General features: G+C 38.0%; 1 non-coding gene across 1 annotated transcript; it reads left to right on the top strand.

The window, feature by feature from the left end:
- Positions 1-1,430: 1,430 nt before the first annotated feature.
- On the top strand, positions 1,431-1,502 carry trnaw-cca (transfer RNA tryptophan (anticodon CCA)). Its single transcript has one exon. It is a non-coding gene; the product is annotated as a tRNA-Trp (tRNA).
- The last annotated feature ends 5,301 nt before the right edge of the window (positions 1,503-6,803 follow it).

Below are 6,803 nucleotides of genomic sequence, written 5' to 3'. Positions count from 1 at the left end.
AGCCAATAATCAGTGAATATTTACCTTACTGTTAAAATGTTTCCTGCCTGCATCTTGACCCATCTTCGACATGACTCGACTTGACTCTTGCACCACACACACTTCAAGGGTCGATTTGATCTCATTGCAACCACACGAATATTTTCAAGGGACCTCCAGATCCTGCCTGCACTACAACCCATCCACAACCGTACCCAGAGACCACTGACAAGACTCCCCTCTAAAGAAGGGGAGTGGGAGTGCTTCCAGATTCCAGTTGGCTCATCTGTGCTCCTGTACCTGACCAAGAACCTCGTCTCTGCTCCTGCTCCTACACCTGGCTGTGGATCCTGCCTCTGGCTCGTATGGGGCCCCCACCTGTCCCCGACTCCATCTGAATGAATATCATCTGTTGGACTGTAACCCTTGTGCTATCCTAGGCACTTTAACATTGGGAGTTGGGTCATCTAGACCCACTAGACAGTGCTCTGAACCTTTTTTCTTCAATGATTTGTGATCTTCACTGGTGTCCATGGATTACATGAAATCTTTCCACCTTTATCCACCTTTGTCATGGTAGGGAGAACATGTCAAAGTAAGGGTGGGGTCATCTAGACCCTAGACCCTTGTGCTATATATATGTAGTTGTAGGGTTAGATAAGTTAATTCTTCTCTATGAGTTCTGGTAAATTGCCTGTCTGTCCTGGGGCAGGATCCTTCCTTCATGTGGACACCCCTGAGGTTTCTAAAGTTTTCCGGAATCCGTTTTTTTAGGAGTTTTTCCTTACCGCGAAGGAGGATCTAAGGGCAGGGATGTCCAGTTTAGTTTAGTTAGTTCAGTTTAGAATCTTTCTGTTGAAATGTGTGTTCATGATCCTTTTGATTTTATGTTTTACCCTACATTCATCTGCACAAAGCCCATCAAGACGACTGTTGTTGTGATTTTGGACTATACAAATAAATTTGAATTGAATGAATTGGGGGGGGGGGGGAGGAGGAGCAGAAATTGGTAACATGTTTAAACATATTGCATTATTTCTCCCTAACATTGTATATTTGAATGAGATTAATTTAAATCAAGTGGAAAAAAGGGAAAATAAATTATTTTGAAATATGTGGGGGGTGGGACACAATATATTTAGTCACGTCACATCACATGATCCGCGACCTTTTTGTCCGGCTCGACGTGGACAGCTGTCCATGGTACTGACGTAAGCAAAGGTTGTACACAATGAGTTATATCACTGAGTGATATAACTCATTGGTTGTACATACCCCGCTGCTATTGCTAATAAGCTTGCGCCTTGAATTTCAAGATGTTTTTATGGCGTGACTGAGCTGAAGAAATATGCAAACGCGCCACATCTTAATGAAATACACCACTCTTTCTGTTAAGTTCAAGCCTGCTGGGGTTGTCATACATATAGTTTGTCAGCTAGCTGTATTGCATGGACCTCGTGGCGCAACGGTAGCGCGTCTGACTCCAGATCAGAAGGTTGCGTGTTCAAATCACGTCGGGGTCAGGTCTTTTTTGTCACAAAAATAGTTTCATTTTAATTACCTTAAACGTAAAAATACCACACTCAACGTATAAAAAAATTATAAGTTACCTTCTACTTAGATTAATTGTAATAATTCTGATTATTATCACATTTTTTTACTGAATTTCAGTTAAGGTCAAAGATTCACCCCTATCAAAAACAAACAAACAATTGTTTACATTTTAATGTGGAGGTTTATGACTTGAACTGTTATTTTAGAGCCTGCATGTTACTACAGTAAAGAGGCAGTGAAACAGTGACAATAGTAACATGGGAGTTAACAGATGTGCAGGATTCTTGAGTTGCTTGGTTGTGACATACCTGCTGTGACTGTGGGACCATGTTGGAGCATGCCAGAAGCAATACCTATAGCTGTTAGCAACACGTGCACAGACTATAGTGTGTCCTTTGTGGTGTTTCTTTTTGTTTGTTTTATTTTGTTTTTTTTAAGGACAAGTCTGGAAATGTATGGATGAGGAAAATCACAGATCAGAAATCTGAAGTGTGGGAGTCAGGAAAAAACATGTTTTTAACCCTTTAATACCAGAGCAGTAGCTCCAGTGTACCAAGCTAGATTTGTTGCAAAAGTATTGTCATAAAAAAGATGTAATACTTGTCAGGGAAGAAAAAAAAAAGACAACAAGCACAAAATCTTTTTACAGACGGGCAATTTCTTTTCTACAGAAACATTTTTACAGACGCACAAATTTTGTAATACAAGTTCAAAACTTTTTTTACGGACGGAGAATACTTTTGAAACAAATCTAACTTCATACTAGTGATGGGAAATACTACACTTTCAAGATTTGATACGATTACATTTTGCATAAAACATTTGATACCAATTATTGGTAATTTTGTATTGGAGATTTTTTTCTTAAGCATATTATTAGTTATCCTAAACAAGCAAATACCACCAAAGACAGGCCAGATAAAAACTTTATTGTGCAAATTTCAAAGTACAAAACTTAGAATTCATTTATTAACATAAACATGAATAAACAGAAATGTAAAAAATAAATAATAAAAAGAACAACAAAGTGTCTTTATTGCTCAAATTAGTATTTATGAACATCAGCATATTAACATTTTCATTTTCTGGATAACTATTTCGTCCTGCCGTAGAAAAAAGAAACGTCCTCTCCGGTCGATCAGATGTAGGAAAAATTTAGATGTTTTTTTGCCACTTTACACAATAAAGGAAATGCCCACTCAATTGTCTTTCCACCAAAGAAAAGGCCCCTCGTTCTTTGGGATCCCTTTTGCTTTTTCGTCCATACTTCTGTGCGCATTTCAATACATGCATGTGCGTTTGCTGCACGATTGCTCTCAGAAGCCAAAACCCGAGTGTCAAACTCCTGCCACCATCCTAAATAGGGTAACAAACGCAAGTCATGTGACTGCTGGAACAGTTCAATACGCTGTGAACGAGGGGAGTTTCGACACAAAACACAGGAGTTACTCACTGATTAATCAAAAATACCCAAAAGTGACCCACTCACTTGTTTATTCATTAGTAAACAATACTTTTGGTGATGTTTGGTAATCGATACTTTAATACTTTGGTATCATTATTTCATATTAGTATTGTTATTCTATGGAAACTCTTCAACCGTTTACGCAATTCCAACAGATTCTGAGGAGGACAAAGGCCGCTTTTTCGTCATTTTTCAACACTTTACTTCAGTAATGTCCTCCTTATCCCTTGTGCTATCCTACGGGGTCCAGATGACCCGATCCTTACATTGACATGTTATCCCCTACCATGACAAAGGTGGAGAGGATTTCATGTAATCCATGGACACCAGTGAAGATCACAAATCCTAAAAAGAAAAAAGGTTCAGCGCTCTGTCTTGTGGGGTCTAGATGACCCCACTTCCAGTGTTAAAGTGCCTAGGATAGCACAAGTGTTACTGGTGCAACACCCATGTGTGACAGTCACAGTCCAAGAGTTGCTGTAGGTCAAAGAGCGTGTGAAATTTAGGTAAAAAAAACAAACCTAATTCTTGGTGACAAAAAAATCTTCTCATAAAACGCCAAACCCCAGGAGTTGGACCTCTGCCACGCCTCCAGACGATGTGTGGCTTTAAGGCACAGCGCAGCGAGATGCAGATATGTTCAGTGTCGAAGACAGTCGCACACCGCTCTTAAACTTTCACCCACTGCTTTCCTGCATTCCTGGCGTGCATTGAACTTACCCCAAACAAAGCCTCTGGACTCTCTGATAAAGCTGCAAAGCTGCTTGTAAATGGGAAAAAAAGAGTAATTGATCATTGAGATAAACAGAGGAGGAAATAATCAGTGAGAAAAGCTACTTTTTGTTTGCCAACGATAAACATAAGTAAGAATCTTGCCACATCTCTTCCCAAAGTGGCCACTAGGTGGTGTTAGCATTGCAGAAGTAGGAGCACAGGTCAAATGCAGCCTCTCATTCAGAACTTTCATGTTCTTTGGATTGAGACACATGTTTACTGCTGAAGCTTACAGTTCAGTCCAAACCCAGCAGTCTGGCCCAAATGAAGAGGCTTTAGGAGCTAAAGTTAGAGCATGATTAAACACTGGGGCCGCCTTAGGCCCTCAGCATGATAGCGGAAAAAAAAAACTTGCTTCTTGCGCTTGTGTCTACGTTTGTCCTGTTGGTGAACAACGTCTCATGCAGAGTCACAGCTGCAGCGAGACGCCCCACAGAGAGGCTGCGGCATTTGTCAGCAAATTGGGTCACATGTTATCTTCATCCTCAGAGATGTTCCTCTTCTTCAACTACAGGTCCACTACTCATTGGGATAATATTCATCCCATTAACAGATGTTCTGTGAGCAAATGATGGAGTTTATTCAAAGAGGCTACAGAAATAGTGTTTAGTCTTCAAATAAGTTAAAAATATGAATTAGATATGGGAAATCTTCACTTAAAAAATGTTTTTATGAAATGATTGTGCAACTCTGGGTGTAAGTGGGTCATGCAATGCCATAATACCCGCCTGCTCCATCACTGGATGAATGAGTGAAAAAATTAATAAAAACACAATTAATTTGTAATAAACATGTAAAAATCCCTTTTTATATTTCAGGTTTTTTTTTTTTAAATCAGTGGGAACAAAGAGAGTACTCATCTGCTTTGAATAGGAACCTAAATAACAATAATAATAATAATTTTGAAATATGAACGAAATATTGTCTTGAGAGTGGACTTGACTTTTGGGAAATTTCTAGGAATGACCGTTAAAACAAACAAAAAAACAATAAGGAGCCCCAAACAAATAGATCTGGCAGGAGCTCTGAAGTCCTTTGTTACATCCACAAATTGGTTTGAGACATGCGTTTGCTGATAGTTGACAAATATTTAATGAAAATCAAACTGTTCCAGTGATGATTTTCAATCTGTAATATTTTCTCCTCTATACTCTAAGATCTATTGTTAAACAGAAGAAAAACCCATCTGTTAATGGATTGCAATTGAAAACAGGATTCTTTTCAACTGGAATGTCAGAAGAGTCAAGTTTCATTTCAAATTAATGCTAAACATCCACGACCTCCTGTTACACTGTCCCAAAACAGGTCAGATAAAAGAATTGAACAAAACAAACACAAAGTTTGAAGGTTACAACTTGTGATCAGCATTTTTAGAGATAAACATATAAGTTTGTGAAATTTGTTTGCATGGTAATATTCAACAGCTAGAACGGTGTGATGCAGTAATGAAAGCAATCAGACCAGCTGGAAATCCAAACTAACCAGTGTTTTCTGGAATCCAGAGTTTATAATCTGATGCTATTCGTGTTCCCCGTTCATTTATGATGACCAACACCTCATTGGGCTACCCCAACAACGTGCAAATTTGTCTACTTTATAAGTATTTAATTGTGTTACAATGTATAGTAAATAAGCGTTAACTATTTTACAACATGTAATACCGGTGTAAAAATATATTTCTGCAAAAAAGGGTATGTAGTAAATGTATCACATGCTATGCACATGCAATAAATATATTATAACATACCATGAACAAGTAGTAAATGTGTTACAACACATCATACACTTGTAAGAAAAAATATTATAAAAAAATACTAATAATTAATGCATGTGTTATTTATAGGTGTGTAATAAACATGTTACAGTATATAGGAAATGAGCAAGAACATCTTACACCATATAATATATTTGTAACAGATACATCACAGCACACGAGAAAAAAAGCGATCCAAACTGAAAAAAATTACAAGAATAAAGTGCTAAACTAACTAATTGAATCTTTATTTCTTTTTCAAGTGACCGTGGTATGAGTGGGTTAATGGCCTTTGAAGTGTGCATTATCAAAAGTAAGTGTTGGATGGTTCCTCCAAGGCGTATGTTAATTTAGGATAGTAGTCTGCCATTAACCCTTACTTAACGCACGCCGTGGAAGCCTGAACCATCAGACGTAAATCAAGTGCATTCATTTCTGTTATGCCATGGTCCAGGTGAATACTCGATTCTGATTGGCTGCTGGGTGTGCATTCAAAAGTGATAGCGCACAGTGATAACCGCACGCCCCAAAAAGAAGTTCCGGTCACCTAGCTTAAATTTTTTGTATCACTGCACCGGCTTCTTTAAAACAACATTTAGCTTCATCATCTGGACAAAAACAAGCGGTGAGAGGTGAACTTTCTCTCTCGCCTTCATAGTATGCATTAGAACTTTTTAATGCGCTTCGCGTTGGACGGTTCAGGCTTCTGTGGCGTGTGTTAAAAAGTGATAATGCACACTTCGTAATGCACACAGCTGAGCCGGCACCAACCTCAACTGCAGCGACAAGAGATAGCCATATAAATGCTGGTTTTCACTATAGGTTAAAAAAGCATCAGTTCAGAGAGAAAGTTCACCTCTTACCGCTTGTTTTTGTCCACATGATGAAACAAAAGTTTGTTTTTAAGAAGCCAGCGTGGTGATATAGAACACCTAGGTAAGGTGACCGGAACTTCTTTTGTTCATGGTTCATTGTTCTCACTTTTTAATCCACACCCAGCAGCCAATCAGAATCAGGTATTCACCTGGACCATAGTATAAACATTATTATAAATATATAATACCTTAATATAAATATTAGTGCACATGTTATAACACTTTATAGCTATATAATACAAATGTTACAACAAATAGTAAAAATGCAGTAAACAATTTTACAACATGTAATAACTATGAAAGAAATATATTACAGGATATAGTGAAAAGTATTTCACTTGTTGCAACATATGATGCAAAACAGCAAAAAGAAAGGTATCAGGATGATTTGCAGAAATACTGT

The sequence above is a fragment of the Oryzias latipes genome, chromosome 20 (assembly GCF_053564925.1).
Source record: "Oryzias latipes strain Hd-rR chromosome 20, Olatipes_Hd-rR_3.1".
NCBI lineage: Eukaryota > Metazoa > Chordata > Actinopteri > Beloniformes > Adrianichthyidae > Oryzias > Oryzias latipes.
This window is presented reverse-complemented; position numbering and strand designations above follow the sequence as displayed.